The sequence below is a fragment of the Herpailurus yagouaroundi genome, unplaced genomic scaffold (genome assembly GCF_014898765.1).
Source record: "Herpailurus yagouaroundi ecotype Mexico unplaced genomic scaffold, PumYag 139, whole genome shotgun sequence".
Lineage (NCBI taxonomy): Eukaryota > Metazoa > Chordata > Mammalia > Carnivora > Felidae > Herpailurus > Herpailurus yagouaroundi.
In genome coordinates, this window is record NW_024412394.1 from 11,518,161 (window position 1) to 11,544,532 (window position 26,372).

A 26,372-nucleotide genomic window follows, 5' to 3' on the forward strand; every position below is an offset into this window, starting at 1 on the left:
AACTGCTATAAAAGAAAATAAAGGGGTATGAGAATAAAGAGTTGTGAAGTGAAGGGAAAATGTTTTGGATGGTCTGAGGTAGAAATGTGATTGTTGTGTTTAAGAAACAGCTAAAAAGACAGTGTGGCTAAGACAGTATGAGCACAGGCAAGACAGGCAAGAAGTTGATCTCAGGGGAAACAGGATCAGCTAATGAAGGATATTGTAAGAAGTTTAATTTTTATGGTGAGTCAAACAGGAAGCCACTAAAATATTTCTGAGTATAGGAATTTAAGAAAAGGTTTATATTTTTTAAATAAAACATGGTTGCTCCTTAGAAAACAGACTAAGGGGGTTAAGTGTATTTTTAACTAACAAATAGGCAGCATTCTTCTAAGAATATTATCAATATTAATTATTTAAGCCTCATGGCAACTATATATGATAAGTACTACATCCCTATTTTGAGGTGAGGAAACGGAAACACAGAGATTTAAAAACATGACAAAGATCACACAATTGTAATATTGTAAAACTAGAATTTTAACCCACATAGTTTGGTTACTTTGTCTATGATCTTAACCACTATCTTCTGTTGAATCTTACAAAAAGTAAATATTGATAAATACAAACTTCTCAAGTCAGAAAACAGTACCCTGGTTTAAGCATATCTTGAAAAATACAGGTGAGAGGACTCACTGATAAAGTAGGTACAGAATATAAGGGAAAGAAAACAAGAATTATGCTAAGGAGTTTAAAATCAAAGTGAGCTGAAAAAAGTAGAAAAGAAGAATGGTTCGTTGGTGGAATCACGGATGCTGTTTTAAACTATTAAACATCCAAATGAAGATGTCAAGTAGGAAACCAACCAACATCACGGCCTGAAAATCAGGAATGAAGTGTGGACTAAAGACATAAATTTGTCACTAGCATGTCAATGGTAATTAAAGCCAGTTTGAAAGGATGAGATAATCTAAAGAAAGACTATAGACCATTTACTTTGTAAACCGCCTTGATAAAAATTCGAGACAAAGTAAAGACCAGAATAATTATTCCCCTATACAATTAATGTGCAAGCCTGAGCTATGCATTTGAAAGTCTAAAGTTCCATTTCTACAACCACACATAGGAATATTTTCAATATGATACATCCTTGTGATTTGTACGCATGTCCCCAGAAAAATTAATTCCACAAAACTTTATGTAATGTACAGAAATGCAAATGAAAGAGGAAAGATACAAAGGCAGACACAGGCTCTGAGCTGGACCTAATGTGATTATTTTAATGGTAATGTAAAGAAACTACAGAGCACCAAGAGAAAAAGAAAAAGTTGTGGGTTTCACATGACTTTTATTTGCCACTAAAAACTCATGCCCCCAAATATCTAGATATTATTCATTAATGCTGTTAGCCCTCTGCTACGATTCAAATTGTCAGTGATCAAAACAGTCCTTAGCCTGAGAAATGATAATGCTTATTGTGATTAGGAACCCTAGGGATGAAGAGTGCTAAAAGAAGTTTTATCCAAAGTCTATAACCAGGCCTCAGAAAAGACAACCTTGTAACCATTCTCAGAGGAGTTTTCTGATTCTTTTTATTACTTTCCTGGGCACTGTGGTCCAGTGGTACAATCCAATTACAACCACATCCTAAAATAAAAATCCATTAACAACCTCAATTCCTGGTTAACTCAAAAACATTTCTTTTTACTTCAATTATAAATACAAAAATACAAGTTTCTTCCTAGTCCATTTAAGTAGATAAAGGCATCAAAAAGAAATACTTAAGCCATCTTAACTAAAGTGATATAGATAGGTTAAAAGTAAAAGAATGAAAAAAATACATAACATTCAAACACTAATCAGAAGAAAGGAGTGATTAAATTAATATCATACAAAGTAGACTTCAAAACAAGGAAAATTACAAGGAATAATGAAGAACACGACTTCATCATGAAGACATAACAATCTTAAATGTGTACGCACCTATCAACAGAGCATCAAAACACATAAGGCAAATACTGATTGAACTGATAGGAGAAACAGACAAATATATATGGATAATTCAACATACTTTTATCAAGGAATTAAAAGAACGAGTTGATAGAAAATCAGCAGGATATTTAAGGCCTGAACAATACCATAAAACAACCTGACCTAAAAGATGTATTATAATACACTTACTATACACTCAACAATGAAATACAAATTTTTTGAAGTGCAAATGAAAATTCACACACACAAAACACATATAAGGTCATACATAAAACAAATCTTACAGAATACTGAAATCTTACAAAATATTTTCTCTGACCATGAATAAATTAAACTAGAAATTAATAAAAGATAACTAGAAAATAATTCCAAATAAGAAATTATAAAACAAATTTCTAAACGATCCATGATTCAAATAGGATGTCTTAAGGAAATAAAGAAATTTTTAACTAAATGAAAATGTAAATACAACAAACCAAAGTTTTGGGGATACACCTAAAGTAGTGCTAAGCGGGAAATGTACAGCATTAATGCATATATTAGAAAAGAGGGTCTTAAATCAATAATCTAAGCATTCCATCATAAGAAATGAAAAGTAAACGGAAAACAAGTTCAACGAAAGATGTAATAAAAAGCTGAAACCAATGAAATTGAAAACAAAACACCAATAGAGAAAAATCAATGAAACCAAAAATTACTCCTTTGGAAAAATCAATGAAACTGATAATGCTCTAGCCAGTTTAAGCAAGAAGTGTAGGAAGAACCATCATAAAAGAACTCACAGATAATAAAAGGATAAGAGAACACTACAATCATGTCTATGAACATAACTTTGACAAACTAGAAAAAAATGGCCATTTCCTTAAAACACACAAACTCACTTAAGAAAAAGACAACAGAATAGTCCTATATTGTGCAGAAAAGAGTTAACACAGCAGGCCTGATGCTGCTATACCTTGAGAAGGGCCTGACTGCAGAGCTAGTGTTTGGCTAGCATATCAAACTTTTGCTTTAGGGATATCCTCTATATAGCAAGATTGTTTTGCCTGCTTGGGGCATTGAGCCCTACTGTAACCAGCTTGCATAGATTATTTGTACAAATACCATGATTTATGGTAAATATCTGCTTTCATTCTTGAAGTCTGGAAATAGGGAAGTTGTGGCTACTCATGCCACACATGGTGTGGCTACAGGACCAGCTCTCAATAAAAATCCTAGATGTTGAGTCTTAAGCAGGCTCCCTGGGCAGAAACACAGCACATGTGTCACTGCAATTCACTGTTAGAAAAATATGTTCATTATGCCCTGTTCTCTCAGAAGGGAGAATTTTAAAGCTTGATGCCTCCAGACTCCCTTGAGTCATTTTCCCTTGCTGATCTGTAATAAATCGTAGCTACAAGTACAACTATATGTTGAATGCTGTGAGTCCTAGCATTTTGCTGAATGTGTAAATGGTCACTGAAACCCCGGAATATATAGCATTTAAATATACTAACACCAGAAAAGGACAGTACAAAGAGAGAAAATCACAAATTAACATTCCTCATGAACACAGATGAAAAATCCTCAACAAAATATTAGCAAATTGAACTAACATATAAAAAGAACAGTACATCACAACCAAGCACAATTTATCCAAGGAATTCAAGGCTAGTTCAATATTTAAATATTGGTGAATATGATACACTATATTAACTACTAAAAAAATTTTCACATGGTCTTTATTAACATCATTTCATGATAAAAACTGTCAGCAATCCAGAAACGGAAAGGAACATCCTCAATGCAATGAAGGACATATACAAAAGACCTTCACACTTCATGGCCAAAGAAAATGCTCTTCATACAATACTGGACCAAGGCAAAATATCTCTTCTCACTGCTCATTTTCAACACTGTACAAGAAATCGTAGCCAATGCAGTAAGACTTAAAGGGAGGGGAGGAGAGGGAAAGGAAGGGCATTCAATTGGAAAAAAAGAATTAAAACTGTTCTTATATGCAGACAATTGTCTATAAAGAAAATCACAAAGTATCTATAATAAAGCTCCTAGAACTACTATGTTAAGTTTACCAAAGTCACAGGCTACAGCTCACCATATAAATGTAAATTAGATTTCTACATACTAGCATTGAGCAACTAGAAATGAAAACTTTTTTAACAGTACTATCTATAATACCTCCACAAAAAGTAAAATACAGAGGAGTAAATCTAACAAAATATATGAACAATCAGTACACTGAGAACTATAAAATTCTGATGACAGAAAAGAAAAAGAACTAAAAAAAAAAAAAAAAAGAAAGACCATTTTCATGGGTTGGAAGACTCAATATAGTTAAGATGTCCTTTCTCCTTATACTGAACTACAGATTTAAGGCAAACTCAATCAAAATCTCAGCAGGATTTCTTCTAAACAAGACCATTCTAAATTATATACAGAAAGGCAAGGAAATTAAAATAGCCAAGGAAATTTTGTAAAGGAAAATCAAAGACAACTCATTTTAAGAGATTTTCAGATTTATTATAAAGCTATAGTAATCAAGACAATATGGTAAGAGAGAAAGGCTAGACTCAAAGATCAATGGAACAGAAAAATGGGTCCAGAAATAGAACCACATAAGGGTGGTCAATTGGTTATTTACAAACATGCAAAGGCAATGCAATGGAGAAACGACAGACTTGTCAACAAATAGTGTTGAAACAACGAGACACATATATGCAGGAAAAAAAATGTATCTTAATCTCTACTTCACAACTTACCTAAAATTCAAAACTGAATTAAATGTAAAACATGAAAACTATCAAACTCGTCGGAAAAATCTTTGTGACCTTCAGATAGGCAAAGAGTCCTTAGATACAATATCAAAAGCATAATACATACAAGAAAAAAATTGATAAACTGTACTTCATCAAAATTATAAACTTTTGCTCTGTAAAAGATGCTGGTTGAAAGGGTAAAAAGACAAGTTATAGATGTGGAGACATTATTTTCAAATCACATATTAGACAGAAGACTTCTGAAAGACAGGTATCCAGAATAAATAATTACCCCTCAAAACTCGAAAGAAAGAAAACAAATAATCCAGTAAACAACGAGGAGAAGTTTGAGGAGACACAACATTTATGGATGGCAAATAAAATACCCAACATCATCAATCATTAGGAAAAGTGCAAAATAAAATCACAATGAAATACTGCTTCACATCTATGAGAATGGCAAAATTAAAACGAAACTAAAACAAAACAAAACCTGGCAATGCCCAGTACCAATAAGGATGCATAAGAACTAAAACTCTCATACACTGCTGGTGGGAATTTAAATAGTGGGCAGCCACTCTGGAAAACAACTTGACAGTTTCTCATAAAACTAAGCATATACTTACCATATGACCCAGCAATTATACTTTTAGATATATGCCACTTAGAATTCATACACTATCCTTTCTAATATTCTGTAGCAACAAGAAAGGAATGGAACAACAGTGTTACTCTTTCCCAGCTGTACGGATATTTTATTTAAATAACTGGCTTGTTGACTAACATTCAAATATTCTTTCCTCATTCTCTGATTTTACTAACTCAGTCTTTAGAGATATTTATCTTTACTCATTATTGTTCTTTTATTTTGCTTTTAGGTTTCCTCATAATTCACTTTTCTCTATCAGTATATGAGACTATGCAAATATTACATGCTCCATCTTAAGAAGGAAATGGTATGCCTACTAAAATAAGACATTTACCTCTGTTCTATCCTGAAAACAAAAGAGGTAAAAATATTAGTCTTTTACCTTAGGAAAGTAATACAAAATGGAAAAGGGAAAGGAGATGACAGCAGGGAAGAATGTTAGTAACACTTTGGAAGCTACAAAGGAGACAACAGAGTGGAATCCTAAGCTTAAGGGAAATAAGTCAGCAAAAATCAAGCAGTTTTGTGTTACAGAACCATGACAAAGATTGAGAACTAAATGCAGAATTGCGTGGTGAGACTGAAACCCAGAATATATTGTAGTTTCTACAGGGAGCAATTCTAAAGGGAGCAAATCCCTTTTCCAACTTCATTCAAGTCAGACCACTGTTCTTTCACCACCCTTCCAAAGAATGAAGGTGTCATCTTTGAAGAGATTATACCTGAAAAATTCTGTGCTGTGAACACCAAGCATGGTAAGGAAAGAGGGTGGAGGCTGTGTCTGATACATCACTCAGAAAAAAAGAACGACTAAGGAGAAGTCTACATACTAAATTATGAGAGATACACCCCCACCCCCACCCCACCCCAGGCTCCTTCTGCTGAGCTACCAAAATTCTCACAGCCAGGCTTATAAACCCTAGGCAAAAAACTAAAAGGTTCCTCCTTGTAGAAATTTTTAGTCTAAGGCAATAGAAATCTACATTCAATGATCTTCTTTAAGAATGTTCCACAAAAATGGCCAGGCCAATATCTGATGTACAGATGGATGGAGGGAAAGAAGAGACAGAAAGAAAGAGAGAGAGAGACAGAGGGAGAGAGATGGAGAGGGAGAAACAGAAAAGAAGTTACCAAAGAAATAATTCAAGAAAATTGCTAAGAACTGAAAGAAGTACCCAGCAAAGTAGATGAAATAAGACCCATATCACACCACGATATCATAAAATATCACAACATAACTGATAAGTGATCCTAAAAATGTCAACATTAAGGGGGGAAAATGGTCACATATAAAGGCTCACGGATCAGAATGGCACAGGACTTGTCAACAGCAACAGTGGTAGCTAGAAAATGGTAAGGAGAAAGACTTCAGAATTTTAGGAGAAAATGATTTGCAACAGAAATTCTAAGGTCAAATGATATGAAACTTATATACAAATGATCTGAAATGTAGGTGTATGTACTCCATTCATTATGCTTGCTTCAGAATTCATGTTTCCCTTTCAACAAGAGTTAAATATTTAAATTATGTTTGTCTAAAATCAACGATCAAAAGAATCTCTTCTTTAAATGCACTCACCAAATGACTGAAAAAAAAAAAAAAGCTGCCTAGAGAAATGCTCAATGCCAGCAGAAAGCCAGAGTAAGATTAAAAATTTGCTGCAGGTAATCCTCATGTACAGTACACTAGAAAAGGATTTATGCCTGTCAGTCTCAATCAGAAAAAGCTAGTGACAGAATTTTAAAGCCCCAAAAACCAAACCAAAACAAAACAAAAAAACTCTTTTAATAAAGAGGATTAATCAAAACTAAAATTGGGAAGTTAAAATGAAAAGACAGATGTGATAGAAAAGATGAAGGGCTGGGGCGCCTGGGTGGCGCAGTCGGTTAAGCGTCCGACTTCAGCCAGGTCACGATCTCGCGGTCCGTGAGTTCGAGCCCCGCGTCAGGCTCTGGGCTGATGGCTCAGAGCCTGGAGCCTGTTTCTGATTCTGTGTCTCCCTCTCTCTCTCTGCACCTCCCTCGTTCATGCTCTGTCTCTCTCTGTCCCAAAAATAAATAAAAACATTAAAAAAAATTTTTTTTTTTTAAAAAAAGAAAAGATGAAGGGCGGCTCAGTCAGTTAAGCATCCGAATTCAGCTCGGGTCACGATCTCACAGTTTGTGAGTTCAAGCCCCACATGGCGCTCTGTGAGGACAGCCCAGAGCCTGGAGCCTGCTTCGGATTCTGTGTCTCCCCCTCTCTCTGCTCCTCCCCTGTTTGTTCATTCTCTCTCTTTCTCTCTCTCTCAAAAATAAATAAACATTAAAGAAAAAGAAAAGATGAATTTTGCAAGTACAGAGGATATGCTTCAATAAAATATCACTATCTGATATTATAAAAATTATTCTCTAAAAAGATCACAGCTCACATACTGGTAAAATTAAGCCAGTTCACTGATAAAATGAAGCCAATTCTACATTTATTTTATCATTGACCAAAACCAGGTTAATTGCATGCACTGTCCTAATGATACACTTTCATATTTCTTCAACTAGGCTACATGGTCTCCCAAGGTTTAGATATTAACTATCCTTACATGCAAAGGAACAGGGCCCCAAGAGAACACTTACTGTAATGAGCACTGAGTAATGTACAGAAGTGTTGAATCACTATACTGTACATCTGAAACTAATATAACACTGTTAACTATACTGGAATTAAAATTTAAAAATTAATTTAAAAAGTTATACATATATATATTTTAAGTTATGTAAAGAATAGGATCCCAAGATAATAAATATTATCTAGAAGGAAACAAAATCAGGCTATTACGTCCAATATTCTATTTTATAAATTATGCTTAAATAAAGAAACGACTGTATAAAGGATGGGTAGGAAATGGAAAGAAGGGGAAAACCCAGCTGATTAGAGAATGAAAAAGCATAGTCAAAACTAGCTCTATGTCCCAAATTAAAAGGAGACTAAAAACAATAACCTGTAAACATATATTGATTCTCAACTATTTGACACATATTCTACTAGAGATATCTCCTTCAATCATCATCTATTCAAAAAATTAGTTTCATTTTATAAACTGGAAATTATGTCAAGAAACATTAAGTAATTTGCCCAAGATCACAGTTAATAGAGCAAGTTCCTGATTTAATTCTGTAGTTGATGCTGTTCTAATCCAAAACTGATTTATACACAATGTTAAAAAGAAATTTTATACTTTAATTTGAATACATTTCTCATGATGTGAAGCTCATAAAATTTCTATCCAAATAATGGAAGAACAGTTTCAAGGTAAAAATAGATTCAATCTGCTTATCAGTTCAGTTCAAACTTTACTTATTTCCTACCACATGACAAGCACTGTTCTGGTGTTCACAGTTCTCCCCAATAGAAATTCACACCCAGAAAACAGTGGAGTAAACACCTAAAACATGTACATTAGAAAGGACTAAGAGCTCCAAGGTATAAATACAAATAGCCACCCAAAAGAAAAAAGGGATGCTATATCATAAAAGGTATACCAGAAGACGGGACTCCTATACCAGTTCATGAAGTTTATTCATTCAAAAATATTTTCTATAATCCTTCCTATTATTATCTATATCCATATATACCAGTTATATTTAATGATAAGTAATTAGATGGACACTGAAGGTTTGGAGTTGTGAAGAATAAAAGAAAATCTGAACACAGGAAACAAGCCAAGAAAGAAAATACTCCAAGTACTATGATTCGTGAGAGAACTGTTCAAGGTCTACGAAGGTTGTCAGTAGCATTAAAGCAGACCAAAAACACAACAGGTGAGCCTGCCATCTTCAATGAGCTACTCTTATTAGCTATGAGAGGATGACTTAATACCACTCTTACCAAAAGAATTTACCAACCATTAGACCAAAGCTAGAAAACCACAAATAAGACTGCTATATGTGACTTATATAGACTGTAAAACTTCTGGATGAAAATAATGTCATAAACATGTAAATTTATTTCAAATAATACACTAAAAAATTTTTGTAACACAAAAATCGAAGGGTTAAAGACCATCCCTTAATATAGAGTTCTTATAACTCAATAAGAAAATATAAATGTCTCTATCTTTTAAAATGAGTAAGAAAAAACTCCAAGAATTAGTCTGTGTGATACACAAGTGGGGCTCTGGAAGTCACGGCATATTTTGTACTCAGTGATAATTTGCTGATTACCTAATCACCAGGTACTACTGGGAAGTTTGAAGTGCCCTCTCCCAAAGCAGCATAAATTAACAATTTTTAAATTTTAGTTAATCTACTTCTCCATCTACCCCCATGCCATCCCCAACTCACAATCAAAACTAAGTATAAGCACTGAAAACAAAAAGTATACACACACACACACACACACACACACACTTATACCTATACTAATATACACCGAACAATAGGATTTTTTTTTTTAAATGTTGGGTTTACTGGTGTTTTGGACTTTTAAAATACTATTTGACATCTGCTTTTTTTCACTTAATGAGCATGTACTACATTTATCATCAGAAACAACAAAAACAAGGAGTCCCACTGTATTCATCAACTGAGGTAAAGGCCTGTGGCAGGTAGCTACTAGCATTTTAAACGTTTTTCTACTCCAGTCAGAACAGACTCAGTGGGTTAAGTATCCAACTTCGCTCAGGTCATGATCTCATGGTTCCTGAGTTCAAGCCCCAAGTCTGGCTCTGTGGTGACAGCTCAGAGCCTAGAGCTTAATTCAGATTCTGTCTCCCTTTCTCTCTGCCCCTCCCCCACTCATGCTCTGTCTCTGTCTCTGTCTCTCTCTCTCTTAAAAAATGAATATTAAAAAAAGAAAGAACTGAAATAGGAACCTGGGTTGTATTTACTAAACCTGCAAAGGAGACTTCAATCATAAAGTGCTGACAAACACAAGCCCAGAAGCAGCAGAAACGAACATCAAACAGCAAGCACATTTTAGATGATGCCAACAAAACCAAAGTTACTACCTTTTCCCTCTTATTTACAAATGATCAACCACCTACCTACGTGCCATCAGCAGGCACAATCTTGTACTCAGCAAATAATGGATATTAACATTTAAAACACAGTACAGGCCCTCAAAGATGTTTTAATCCAGTGATAAAGACAAACTAAAAATAAACTTATAAGCATTAATATATACAAAGGCCAAAGGTGATAAAGCTTTGAAATGTAAAAGTTTGGAGACGACGACAGCTTATATGCACTGAGAAAGAAGAAATGAAATCACCGAAGACTGCTGTAAGGCAGTCTGAGCCCCTTCCAACTCCAGGACCTTCCTTCTCTTGCATACTGTCTCCTGACTCCTCTCAGAACTATAATTAGTTTTTAGCATACTTATTACTTGAGTGCTTGCTATAAGCCAAGCACTGTTCTAGGAACTTTATGCTCATTAATTAACGTCTTTCCTGCAACAGCCTATAAGGAGGATACTATTATTAGCCCCATGTTTAACAGCTTTATTGGAATATAATTCACATACCACATAATTCACTCACTTAAAGTGTACAATTCAATAGTTGATAGTATATTCACAGATATGTGGAACCATAATTAGTCAGTTTGAGAATATTTTTGGCACCTAAAAAAGAAATAGTAACCTTTAGCTGTCACTCCCCATCCTCCACCTAAATGCCAGCCACAACTGTAAGCAACCACTGATGTATCTCCTATCTATAAATCTCCCTATTCTAGATCTTCATGAGTGGAATAACACATGTGGTCTTTCACCACCAATGGCTTCTTTCACCTACCAATGTTATCAAGGTTCCCCCATGTTGTGACATGTATCGCTACACTCCATTCTCTTCTGTGGCCAAACACTACTCTGTTGTATTGATAAATCATATTTCGTTTATCTATTTATCCACTGATGGACATTCAAGTTGTTTCCACCTTTTGGCTATTACGAATAACGCAGCGATAAACATGCATGTACAAGTTTCTGTGTGGACGTATGTTTTCAATTCTCTTGGGTATATATTTACCTAGGAATGGAACTGCTGGGTCATATGGTTGACTATGTTGAATCGTTTGAGGAACTACTATACTATTTCCCAAGGCAATGAATGAGGATTCAAATTCCTCCAAATCTTCACCAGTATCCTAGTGGCTTTGATTTGCATTTCCTGCATTTTCTCAAATGAGTAATGCTCCATGTCTAAGTTAGCCCCATTTTTATAACCAGAAAAACTGAGGTACAGAAAGATTAAATGAACTGCTATGGTTACAAAGCTAGTAAGGGAAGCGCTGGGATTCTAACACAGGCAACCTGGCCCGGAAGCTTATATTATAATGCTGCAGTACTTCCACATTTCTCATCCAATAAAAGAGGGCAGCCTTCTGCAGGTAATTTGATAGATCAGTCAGGGAACCTTCCCTGAAGCCATTCAGACTTCTCTAGATCTCACAGACTAGGTTTGGGACACATGACTCTTCCTAAACCAATCACTGAGAAGAAGAGGGTCACCACAATGGACTGAGATTATTCAGGGTGTCTATGCATATTCAGGGCTCTTCCAGAAAGAAAGAAGGTAAGAATGGCTGGCTCATAATCAGTCAAATCAAATCTTTCTGCTACAAGTGCATATGGAAACAAATGAAACGTCTGATTTCCTTATTTATACCATCTCAGAAATGAGAGAAGTTACCAGGTGTAAAACAAGTTATCATCCAGTTATGACTGTGCTAATGTTGTTTACATGAGTGAACGAATAATTACAATCTCAGTCAGTAAAAAACAAAGCAACCATTTCGATAAAGCAAAGAAACCAAGATTTACATTAGGCTGAAATCTGGCAATGGAAAATTTAAATAATAATTAAAAATAATTTGTACATTTTCAAGCAGCCAAAATATAAATTAACTGCAGTTTAAAGCTGGAAAATGATGAATAATCATTAATTAAAAAAACACCATTTTAAATTATAAGGCTTCAAAGCATCTCTCTGAATGTAATATCATTATTACAAAATTTTTCATTCACTTTAAAGTTTTGTGAGGCTTAGATAAGCTCTCCTCAGGAATGTAAAGTTTCATTTCAAATCACTGTTAAGTACTATTTTATACTACTTTAGAAAGTGTACTAGCAACTGGATTTCACAAACCATATTTTAAGCATAGTACTAATTCATAATGGACAAATGGTTTCCATTTTCCATACTTTTTTATAATACATTACTTGTAAATTAGTATGTATGCTCCAAAAGTGATATAACACATATTAGCATTTGCTTCTTGGGAAGAAATCAGAAAATAAGTTTACCAGATCAATCAAATGTGCATTTGAAACAGTTTCAAAGTATTTATGTTGATCCCTCATTTAAAAAATATATATATATACACATATATATTTATACACACACATATATATACACATAACATACATATATGTATACATATATTTATATAAAGGTTGGGGGGGCAACTGAATAAATAATTACAATAATTACAAACCAGGCCTGTCTTTAGATAGAGGGTTTATCATGTAATTATAATGATGATCATTTCAAACTATCCAAATGTCTCCAACATTTTAAAGAGCTATGCAGAGTTATTTTTAAAATCAAACATATGTGCTTTTTCTGTTTATGTCTTTGGAAAGAACATTCTGTATAATGAAAAACACAACTGAATTTTTCACAGTACATCACTATAAACCCTATAATTGACTTTTGGGGTTGGTTTACTCTATATCTATTTTTGACCATGTAGAAAACAGCAATGATGTGGTAAAAAGCCCAAAATGTAAGGCCCATTGCAGGATAAGACTCCATCCTGATTAGTACAGAAGTATCATATTTATGCTGGGAAATGTGCCCATTTCAGAAGGAAAATTTCAGTGCAAAGGAGCCTCCTCATTTTTAATCAAGCCATGTAAAAACTAGTAACTCTGGTGCCTAGTCTGGACCTTGGTTAGAACTTGGATGCTGTATACACTGATCCCCTCTATTAAAGGCAGCATGATGTTGATGTTCAAAACTGATGTTGTAAATAACAGGTTCATTTCTATCAGTTAATCCAATGAAAAGTAATCTTGGATATTACAACTCAGTACTGAAAATTAACCTTTAAAAATGTAAATTAACACTGGATAGCTACTTTTTCATGTCTTAAGACAGATTAAATAAAGAGCTCTTTCTAAAAGCTCTGAATTTATTCAGTAACAAAACTAGTTTGTCACTCCTAACAAAAGCAAAAGTCTAAAATATCTCTGAATGAGCCCTCCTGGTTTCATTAATAAAATTTACATATTAGCAAGTTAAATAAACTAAAAGAGGGAGATGGCATGTGGTTTAAAAATCAGCCCCAGAACACCTACCACAGATTTATCTCCTGCGAGTTGACTCAACCATTCCTTCTTCACAGTAAATAAACTAAATTCTATGCAGGGTACTGTGGTAGAGTTTTTCAAGGGCCAAGTGAAGGAATATGTTTTAGATGGAATCTTCCAAATTGACAGCCTGCCCATTTTTGGTAGGTATTAAAGGGTCTACAGCACTTTATGAATTAGCTGTGGTTTACCTACAAAATCACGGCCAAAGCAGCCACGGTCACTGCATGTTCAATTTACTCCTATCAGAAATCAATGTGCCTTAAATTTTCTTCCGCAGGTTTAGGAAAAAATCAAGCTAAGTGACAGCTTTCTAGTAGCATTATTGATTGAATGGCAATCATATTGTATCATTTTAAAACACAGATGTATATTTAATGATTAATCAATACTTTTATTATTACTTAGGTCTTTCATGATGCAGACCATTATCATTTATGCCTACATTTTAACTGAACCAATGAAGCAATGACTTAACATTAACTGCATAAGAATATTCGATACCTTTTGCCAACTGCTTGGGGACAGTGATTCAAAGACGTTCACAGACTCTTCACTATTTTATGACAAACAAAAACTCCTGAAAATCTTTACAAGGATTACCTATGTAAAAACCATCTAAACAACAGAAGGGTTTCTTACCAAGGTGACTAGGCAGCCAAATAAAACACCACGCTCACCTATGGACTCTTGCCGGAAGAAATACATGAAAGCCTTAACTGAACTATGTCGAAAGCATAGACGTGACAATTAGTGGCAAAGACTTGACTCAGCTGTGTCACAGTTTTCGGCCAGTTCCTGACAATAAATTCCCATCTCGACAGATGAGAATATTACCTGCATCACTATGTGAGCCAGCCTTTATAAAAAGTGTTCTTATATACATTTTTCAACTGTTGCAGTAAAAGTTCACCAGCCAACTTTTTCCTTTCCTTTGCTTAACTTTCCCAAGAAAATGAAGCGTATGCTGAGGAAGGAAAAATAAATTACCATTTCATTAGATGACATAAGAAGAGTAACAAGTGAGGCTAGTTTCTTCAAAATTCTTGCACTGATCCTTTTATTGGAAAAGTTTCCCACTACAGTAATGCTACGTGTAATAACCAAAATTTTATTATTAAGCCCAAATTATTAAGATGTTATTAAATCTAAATTAGGGGCCTGGAAATGTCTAAATTTCAAGTGGAAAAAATGTAAATCTAACTGCTGCAAACTTGTAATGATACCAAAACATTTTTCCTTTTTCCATCAGTCTCCTTTGTAAGTGTAAGTACTCAAAGGGTAGACGAAACCAGAACAGTCTGGTGGGGAAGCCCTCCCTGTCACCTCCAGCTCACTGGGTATTCTTCTACAGACCATCACCTCAGGTAGAGCACAAAAATTCATGTGGCATCCAAGCTTTGACGCTTACAACCATGAGACCTAGAATAAGTAACTACACCAGAGATGTTTCCTTATCTGGAATATAGGGACAAGGATACAACCTCAGGGGAATACAGTAAAGCCACAGTTAAATAATTCCATTCATTCAATGCACCTTTATTGAGGATCTACCACTTGCTAAGCACTGAACTAGGCACTCAGGACTCACCATCAAAAAGGACATCTTCTCAAGCCTCAAAATCCTTACAATACAATAGGACAGAAACCATACATATAACCACAAGTCAGAATTACAACAGAGCCCCAGAATTAAGGGTATGGGAAGGCATCTGGGAAGAGACGATGACTGAATAAAGATCCGAAAGTAATGAAGAGGTTAATTCTTAAAAGAACAAAATACTTTTGATAGCTAGAGCAAAACATACATGTTGAGGAGCAACAAGAGATAAAGCCAAAGGCGTTATGAGGGAAGAAAAACATGAACACACTCTGCAAGCTATCATAAAACATATCTTATACAGATATAAGGTACTATTATATCTCAGTTAAATCATGACTCATGCCATAGGATCCATGCAGTAGTTACCTTTGTATCTCTGATCCTATCCGGTCCTCAAATAAGCACATTTTTTTTTTTATTAAAAAATATTTTGGGGCACCTGGGTGGCTCAGTCTGTTAGGCATCTGACTTCAGCTCAGGTCATGATCCCAAAGTGCATGAGTCTGAGCCCCACATGGGGCTCTCTGCTGTCAGCTCAGAGCCTGCTTCAGACCCTCTATCCCCCTCTCTCTCTGCCTTCCCCCTCCTCAAAAATAAATAAACATTAAAAAAATATTTCTTAAAACCTATCAGTAATACTTTTCACTGTAAAGTAACCGAGGGAAACTTACTTTTTAGCATACCCGACTTATTTATTCTTTCCATTCTTGCTTTTGAGATTGGATCTAATCCACTGTATCTGTTCCCTTCTAAACTTAAAAATCAGAAGACCTAAGTGTGGATTTAGGGTTTGTCACTTAATAGCAGAAACACACTGGACAAAATACTAAATATCTTCCAAACTTCATTTTTTTAAATTCTATAAAATGTATTTATTACCATCTAATGTGTGTCTCATGGGTTATGGTAAGGTTCAAATGAAGAATCAAATTCGACATGTGCATTAACACTTAGCTCAAGAACTGTAACAGATTTTGCAAACATAAAATGGAATCATCCAGGGGTACCTGGGTGGCTCAGTCTGTTAAGCGTCCGACATTATCTCACCATTTGTGGGTCCGGGCCCCCACCGGGCTCTGTGCCAACAGCTCAGATCCTGGAGCCTGCTTCGGATTCTGTGCCTCCCTTTCTCTCTCTGCCCCTCCCCTGCTCGCACTCTGTGTCTCTCTGTCTCAAAAATAAACAAACATTGATTGGGGTGCCTGGGTGGCTCAGCCGGTTAAGCATCCAACTTTGGTTCATAATCTTGCAGTGCATGAGTTCGAGCCCCGCAACAGGCTCTGTGCCGACAGCTCAGACCCTGGAGCCAGCTTCGGATTCTGTGTCTCCCTTTCTCTCTGCCCCTCCCCTGCTCTCTCGCTCACTCTCTCTTAAAAATAAACATTTAAAAAATTATAAAAATAAATAAAATAAAATAAAATAAAATAAAATAAAATAAAATGTAATTATCCAGAGTGATACCTGTTGAGTTCCTGCTCTTCCACACTCCAGATTTAACAAGATAACCAATTTATTCCTCTCTGCCAACTAATCCTATTCTCCCTAGTGAAATGAGTAACAGTACCAATGTGGCAAAATAGGTCAAAATCTGTCCTCCACTGGGAGCATAAAGTTCAGTCTTTCACAACATCAAGGTAGACTCCAGTTATTCTAATATACTCGCTCATGTTCACAAACAAACAAAAAATCTTCACGTGAGTGAGTCAAGCACACAGTCACGCTTTGTGTCAACCCCTGCACGGGCAACCGTGCCCGGAAAGGTAAAGAAGCGATGCTGGACATCTGGCATCTCCTAGAAATGAAGCCACCATCATTATGAAAAACATGGGGGCAAACAAAAAAGGAAGGGTGAGCAATGTCAAACAAAGCTGCAAAAGCCTTACACAGCTTTCAAAGCCAAGAATAAGCTGAGAAAATTCTCTTCCCACAACTATTCATCTTCCTGCAGATTTCCTGTCAGTTAATGTCACTATAACGAACCCTATTTTCAAAGGCAGAAGTTCTGAGACCTGCGAGCATGTTCCCAACTTTTCTTCGATCAAAGGGTCAGCATTTGACTTGTCTTGGGTAGAAAAACTGTCTTTAACAGTTGAGTCTTCCCAAACAGATTTCCTATCACAACTAGCAAACCCTTCCATGAAACATTTTTATCAATGGTTTCTATTTTATTTTTCTTCATAATACTTACTAAAACCCAACACTTTATATAATTATTTACAAATCTTTATTGGTCTGCCTCTCCTAGGAAACAAGGTCCAAGAGGGCAGGGATGAAGGTTTCCTTCACTAGTATATTCCTAGCACCAAAAACACACAGCATTGTTGAATTAGTAACCAAATCTTTCATTCACTCCTCTCTTTAACCTCCAAATCCTACAGGTTCTATTTTACATTGGCAGGTATAATCTGTATACTTCCTCTCTTTTTCTTCAATCTTTTCTCTTTTCCATCCACACTGCCAATGTTGGAAGATCAAAATGACATCATCTCTCATTTCAACTATTCCAGGATCCTTCAAAAAATTCATTGCCCTGCAGTTATCCTTAGTCTGGTTCAGCCTCCATCTGTCCAGATAGTTTTCTTCTAAAAACACAGAACTCAATCAGTCAACCTGCTTAAGACTCCCATTGTTTCACCTAAGCCTTAGGTCTTCAGTAGGATACCCACAATCCTTAACTCCATGAACTCTACCTTACTTGGCCATTCAGATCTTATACTCTCTACATCCCACTCAAGGATGGCCACAATTAAATCAACATTTCTTGGACAGACACTTTCATAATTTTTTCCTTGTCTCCCTTTACCCCTCACCATATTTCTACTCTTGCTTTGCCTAGATCAAAGCTCTCCTTGTGAATGAAACATTCTTAGATTTCTGCAAGCAAAACTATGCCAAATCCATCTTGAAAACACAACAGTGGGCAGGCACATCAAATACTGTACTTACCACGTGATAGGTCTCTCTCACTGAGCCTGTATGTAGACCACAAAAAAGCTGTGTGTCATGCAATATCCTTTCAGATCTTTCTACCTGGAATGAAAAGCTAGAATGCAGACACCTTGCGCCCATTCATTCGAGAAGTATTTAATGGTTGCCTAAACTGTGTTTGTGGAAGACAGTTTTGACCTTGGAAAAACAGAAAACAAAGTAAACAAAATCTCTGAATTATTGTAGCTTATACTATATAGTAGGGTAGACAGTGAATAAATGAGTCAATTTATGATATAACAGATGGTAATAAGTGCTATGGAGAAAAACTGCGAAGTGACACTTAGGTGTATATGAAAGAAAACGTTGGTTGGGAACTTGTGATTTTACAAAATGGTGGGGGAGAGCTTCACTAAGAAGGTAACCTTTCAGGGGGCGCCTGTGTGGCTCAGTCAGTTGAGCATCCAACTCGTTTTTTTTATTTTTTAATATAATTTACTGTCAAATTGGCTTACATACAACACCCAGTGCTCATCCCAACAAGTGCCCTCCAACTCCTGATTTTGGCTCAGGTCATGATCTCATACTCTGTGAGCTCACGCCCTACATCAGGCTCTGTGCTGACAGTGCAGAGCCTGCATGAGATTCTTTCTCTCCCTTTCTCTGCCCCTCCCCTGCTCATGATCTCTCTCTCTCTCTCTCTCTCTCTCTCTCTCTCTCTCTCTCTAAGAAAATGAAAAAAATAAAAAAGAAGGTAACCTTTTAGCGGCGGCCGTGAACTATGAGAATCTAAAGGAAAAGCACTCCTCTAGAAGAGGCAGAGCAAGTGCATGGGATCTGACAGAGGAAAATACCTGGCATTTTAGAGGAATTGCAAAGAAACTGTTGTAAAAGCAGCTGCATGAAGGGAGAAAAGGTCGAAAAGATAACAGGAGAAATCTCATGGAAGGCCTAGCGCTCACCTTTATCTTCTACTGTGAGTGAGACACGAAGATACTGAGGGCTTTAAGCAAAAACTCCATCACCTCACCTGTGTTTTAACACATCCAAACATTCAGAACGCTTAAGGTATGGTTCCTACCTGCATACAAGAATACAGGGATGGCAAAGATGAAACCTGGGAGAAGAGTTAGAAGATCTATTAAAAAAAAAAAATCAGCAAGAGAGAATATCAAAAATTCACATCAGTATGAGAGTGAGGAGGTCAAGAAATCCTCTTATAAATTTACACAAAACTGGCAAAAACAGCCGTATCAGCACCGTGGGAATCAAAGGAAAGGATACCAAGAACTGCTAAGCATGTATTTGTGAAAAATATGGCACTTCAGTGGAAAACATCAGGATTCTGTGGTATTTTACCCAAGTGTACTTCCATCCACCAAAGCCCTGTCAACACAGTAGTTCAAACAGGGCTGAGAGGCTACGAAAACCACACGCTTTTCTGCCATTGCAGAAGTGGGTTCACTTCATTGGCAATGCTGCCAAACAAAGGGCAATCCCAGTGGCACCAGAAGAGGGTGACCAAAAGCTCAGCACACCTCAGGTTAGGACCGGATTTAAAACAAGCAACAGGCAGAGGGGCTAGGCAGGAGGTTAACACCAAGTTACAGGTGGGACAGGCAAACGGCGTCTGACAGGCTCGTCACATAAGCTAAGTCAGCCTAAGGCTGGGTACACACACAGACGAGACTGAAGTAGACCCAAATGCACAGAAGAGACACTAGATAAAGTAAAGAAGTAAAAAGGGGCAGATTTTTAAAAAGCCAGAACAGGGAATACACACCAGCCCACAAACAGATTCATCAGCAATGAGTAAAAAGCCTTATCACCTCAAAAAGTTCAAGCAGGACTTCTAACAAAACAATGACTGAATAATAAACAGTGTAGATAAAGGGATGACCCCTAAGCTATTACATAAAAACAAGAAAAAAAAGATGAGAAGAGATACAGGCATTCTCACATTTTGAAGGACACAGATTACACAATACAAAAAAACAAAAACCATTTGACAGAAAATTATCTCTCAGAGTGCCAGATACTAGATTTAGGAGCAAATCACTTCAAAGTAACAATTATAAAGATCTTCAAAAAACTACAGGAGACCACATTTAAAGAATTATACAAAGGCATGATATCAATAATTCAATGAAAACAGAATCTCAACAAAGAGAAATTACACAAAAGGGCAAAATGGAAATACTTGACTAATGAAAAATTCACTAGAGTCGATCAAAAGCAGATACGAGATGGTAAAATACAGAATTCCTGCAGCTGAAGATGGGTGGAAACGAGGAATACTCAATCTGAAGAAGAGGAAAAAATAGAACTACAGCCCGAGAGATCTACAGGACAAAATCAAACGTACAAAAGTACGTGCAGGATAGGAGTCTCAGAAAGAGTGAAGAGGACAAAGGGAAGAATAGGTATTTGAAGGAAAAACTTCCTAAGAGGACAAACCAACCAACCCAAGGATATCAATGAATGCAAAATAAGATAAATACAAAGAGATGCACATACAGGCACATCAAAGCCAAACTGCTGGAAGCCAAAAATAAATAAATAAATAAATAAATAAATAAACAAACAAACAAGTAAAAAGAGAGAGAGAGAAGGAGGGAAACCTTAAAATTCCCTGACTTTCCACATTACGTGGGAACATCAATAAGATTAAAAGCTGACTTACTAAAAACAACACAGGCCAGAAGGCAGAGGGAGAATATATGCAAAATGTCAAAAATGAAAATAAAAACCACTGGTCAAGAATTCTATATCCAACAAAACTATGAATTCAAAATGAAGTTAAAATATGGAAAATTCCCTGCTAACAAATCAATCTTGAAATACTAAAGGAAATAGTTCTGTCTAAGTGGAGCAGATTCCAGACAATAACTCAAACAGGAAAAAAAAAAAAAAAGTACAAGATATGGTAAAAATATGGATAAATTCAAACTTCTACAAAAAATTTTTATGCCAAATACTTCTCTTAACTTCTGTAAAAGACATAAGAATGAATATGTAATAATTACAACAATAAATTGTTGGGTTTATAACAGATGTAACATATCTAACAATAATAGAACAAAGGATGGTGGAGGAAAAGAGTCAAGGAAAGTTTCCATTATTCAGAATTAAATAAATATTCTGAAGTACACTTTGAGGGGTTCAAATGCATACTAAAATCCCTAGAACAAGGACTAAGAAAACAACTATTAAAAAAAGAGTAACAAAGAAACCAACAGAAGGCTAAAAATAAAACTGTACAAATAAATTTAACACAAGAGATGGCAATAAAGGGAGAAGTAAGGAATAAAAATGACATGAGACAAACAGAAAAAAAAATGTATCAACACACTATTATAAATAATCATATTAAATATAAATGCAATAAACAACCCATCCAAAAAGCAGGAAACATCAAACTACAAAAATAAGATCCAAGAATATTCTGCTTACAAGAGACAAACCTTAGACTGAGAGACAAATACATTGAAAGTAAGAGGATGGAATTAGATACAATATAAAAATAGAAGTAACAACAAAACCAGAAGGAACAAGGGAGGTAGACTGCCTGCATTTCTTTCTTTAAGGTTTATTCATTTCTCAGAGACAGAGAGAGACAGAGCATGAGCAGGGGAGGGGCAGAGAGAGAAGGGAGGAGACAGAATCCCAAGCAGGCTCCTGGCTCTGAGCCCTCAGCACAGAGCCTGATGCGGGGGCTTGAACTCAAGGACCAGGAGATCACGACCCAAGCCAAAGTCGGACGACTAACCGACTGAGCTACCCAGGTGCCCCTAGAGTGTCTAACAAATTAGACCTCAGAAAAAGAAATATTATTAGAAACAAAAGGCAGTATTTTATGTCAATAAAAGGATATATAATAAAAGTATTAACGTATATACAAAATAGATGAGGCAGAAAAAAATGACAGGATCAAAAGGAGAAAAACATAATTCAACAGCAATAGCAGGATATTTTAAGTCAATTCTCAATAATGGATATAACAATTATAAAGCAAGCTGACAAACATGTAGAATGAAAAACAAAAATTAACCAACTTGACTAACATACATTTATAAAAAGTGTTAGTTTACAAACCCAGAACACAGAGGGGGAAAGAATATTTCAGAACTTATGATCCACGGTCAGAGTTACCCTGACACCAAAAAAAACGACAGATATATCATTAGAAATGAGAATTAAAGGGGCTCCTGGGTGGCGCAGTCGGTTAAGCGTCCGACTTCAACCAGGTCACGATCTCACGGTCCGTGAGTTCGAGCCCTGCGTCGGGCTCTGGGCTGATGGCTCAGAGCCTGGAGCCTGTTTCCGATTCTGTGTCTCCCTCTCTCTCTGCCCCTCACCTGTTCATGCTCTGTCTCTCTCTGTCCCAAAAATAAATAAACGTTGAAAAAAAAAAAATTAAAAAAAAAAAAAAAAGAAAGAAATGAGAATTAAAAACCAATATCCCTATTGGGAGCGCCTGGGTAGTTCAGTGGGTAAAGCATCTGACTCTTGATTTCGGCTCAGACCACGGTCTCAGGGTCATGAGATGGAGCCCCAGGTTGTGGAGCCTGGGGTGTGGAGCCTCCTTAAGATTCTCTCTCTCCCTCTGCCACATTCCCCGCGTGCACTCACTCTCCCTCTCTCTCAAAACAAAAAAAAAAAAAAAAAAAAAAAAAAAAAAAAAAAAAAAAACAAAAGAAAAAGAAGAAAAAGCATTAAAGTCTTTAAAAAACAACAAAAACTCGTATCCCTATTGAACATAAATTCCTTTTTAAAAAGCTGGCAAACTGAGGCGCCTGGGTGACTCAGTTGGTTAGGCATCCACCTTTGGCTCAGGTCATGATCTCACAGTCCGTGGGTTCGAGCCCCATGTCGGGCCCTGTGCTGACAGCTCAGAGCCTGGAGCCTGCTTCAGATTCTGTGTCTCCTTCTCTCTCTGCCCCTCCCCACTCACGCTCTGTCTCTCTTTCTCTCAAAAATAAATAAACATTAAAAAATTTAAGAAAATGATTAAAAAAAGGTTAGCAAACTGGAGTGACATCAGTGAAAAAGGCAGAGAGTATCTTTAAAATTCTGACCTTCCAGGAAAGATAGAAAGAGATGAAAGAAATGAAAAAAAATGAAAAGAAAATGAAAATGAAAGAAACATTGGTAACCACTGTCGCAGTCAGTTTTTTCAGAATCCTGGAAATTCACTAAATGGTTGCAGCAACGGAGGAACATCTACAGAAGAAAAATGGCTGTGTGCCTCACGTAGATTTGGGATCTTTATGGTGTTGTACCTTCTCCTAGTACCATCTCCCCCACCCAACCTCAGAGGCAACACTGGAAAGTAACAGCAATTGTAAGTAATGAAAGGAGCAAAATAAAGCTTAAATTCATTCCAACCTCAATCCCAGCACTAGTAACTATTTGATCTGTCTGGTCGTATACTGAAAGACCTCACTTGAAAGGTTTATGTTTATGTCACAGGACGCAAAACCCATTTTGTACAAGAGCTTCCCCCAGCAGAAGAGCAGGTATTGGTAGAAAACATATCTTACAAGCAAGTGTTTTAATATCACCAATGAGATGGATAATGGTTGGGGCAAAACATAAACTAACCAAAAAGACTGACAGGAAGCTTGAGGAATGAGACTGTCCCCATAAGGGCTTTGAAGAACTCCATATTCCTGGTCATCTAAAAACCCACACATGTGAGGGCCTGTGCACATGCCCAAGAAGAACTTATCCTAAAGCTACAACCCCTGGCTGAAGCCTAGGGTCTGAAGGAGTGGGAAGTAAAGGTTAAGGCTGAGTTGTAACCTGCTTGGCTGAGTATCAAAGACATACCACAACACACACACACACACACACACACACACACAATCCTGGCAAAAGGTCTTTAGAGATTTTGGGGTCCAGGCATTTAAGGAAATCTCTGTCCAATCATTAGCTGACCACTAAGCTTATAACTGAGAATTCTGTGACCGCACATGACAAACACAGACTTTTGTTTAGCTCATGACTTTCATGAAACAAATAAGACACAGCACCAATAAACTCTAGGAAGGGAAAAGAAGCTGATTTCCACACTTGCCACATTGTAATATTAAAATATACAGTTTTCAACAACAAAAACAAATGTGAGGAATTCAAAGAAACAAGACCCCTGCTAAGGAAAAAGACAAATAGAAACTGTCCCTGAGGAAGCCCAGATAATTGACTTAAATGACAAAGACTTTACACCAGATACTTTAAATATGTTCAAAGCCTTAAAAATAAACAAATAAATAAATAAGTCTAAAGAATAAAAGGACAGAACTATGAGAACTATATCTCAACAAATAGAAAATGTTAATAAAGAGAAAGAAGTTCATATAAAACAAACAAATATAAAATCTGGAGTTGATAAGTAGGAGAACTAAAGTGAAAAATTCACCAGAAGGCCTCAAAAGGATATCTGAATAGGAAGAAGAAACTAATCAGCAGACTTGAAAACAGGTCAATTGAGATTACCCAGGATGTAACAGAAGAAAATGAACAGAGCCACAGAGACATATGAAGCATCGTTAAGCTTACCAACATAAACATAATCGGAATGCCAAAAGGAAAAGAGAGAGAAAAGTAGACAGAAAAAATACCTGAAGAAATGATGGGCACAAATTTGATGAAAAAAATTACACATCCAAGAAGCTCAACAAATTCCTAGAAAGATAAACCTAAAGAGATCCACACCTACACATAGGGTATTAAGACTGTACCAAGACTAAGAGAGAATCTTGAGAATAGCAACACAGAATCAAATCAGCATGTATACAAATCTTCAACGAGATTCCTCATCAGAAACCATGGGAAGAAAAGACAGTGGGATAACATTAAAACTGTTGAAAAGAAAAATATAATTAAGAATTCTATATCTGACAAACTATAAACGAAGGAGAAATAAAGATATTCCCAGGAAAACAAAACCTTTGTTGCTGTAGACCCAGCCTCCAAGAAACACTTAAGGGGATCCTTCATGCTGAAATGAGAAAACACAAGACAGTAACTGGAATCCAAAGGAAGAGATAAGGACAACCAGTATAAATCTACATTAATCAAAAGAGTGTGGTACTGTGAAATAATAGATAAAGAGACCAATGGTTCAGAACAAGAATGCAAAAATAGGCCCACATAATTATAGCCAACTTATCTTTAATAAAAAAGGCAACACAAATGGAACACATGGAACTCGAACAAATGAACACCCATGTGGAAAAAAAATGAATCTAACCACAGACCTTATGTCCTTCAGAAAAATGAACTCGAAATGGTTAACAGAACTAAATGTAAAGTACAGAACCGTAAAACTTACAAGATATAGGGAAAAACCCAGACGACCTTGGGTATGGTTTTTGTTGCCCTGAAAAACCTTTTTATTTTTTTTTTATTTTTTTTTTTAAAGAATAAGTATTAACTCTTCTTTATTATTTTTTTTAAAGTGAATTTTCAACGTTTATTTTTTTGGGGGACAGAGAGAGACAGAGCATGAACAGGGTAGGGGCAGAGAGAGAGGGAGACACAGAATCGGAAACAGGCTCCAGGCTCTGAGCCATCAGCCCAGAGCCTGACGCGGGGCTCGAACTCATGGACCGCGAGATCATGACCTGGCTGAAGTCGGACACTTAACCGACTGCGCCACCCAGGCGCCCCAAAACCTTTTTATTTTTAAATAATTTCAGACTTATAGAAAAGTTGTAAGCACAGCACAAAAAACTAGAAACTCTTTACTCAAAAGTTTACTTTAAAACAATAGCCAAATTATGGAAAGAGCCTAAATATCCATCAACTGATGAATGGGTAAAGCAATTGTGATTTATATATGCAATGGAATACTACTTGGCAATGAGAATGAATGAAATCTGGCCTTTTGTAGCAACATGGATGGAACTGGAGAGTATTATGCTAAGTGAAATAAGTCATACAGAGAAAGACAGATACCATATGTTTTCACTCTTAATGTGGATCCTGAGAAACTTAACAGAAGACCATGGGGGAGGGGAAGGGAAAAAAAAAAAAAGTTAGAGAGGGAGGGAGCCAAACCATAAGAGACTCTTAAAAACTGAGAATAAACTGAGGGTTGATGGGGGG

At 36.2% G+C, this 26,372-nt stretch overlaps 1 protein-coding gene across 2 annotated transcripts in view; it reads right to left on the reverse strand.

The window, feature by feature from the left end:
• Positions 1-26,372, reverse strand: part of SUPT3H (SPT3 homolog, SAGA and STAGA complex component) — a 535,592-nt gene that overhangs the window by 410,938 nt on the left and 98,282 nt on the right. The window lies entirely within an intron of this gene.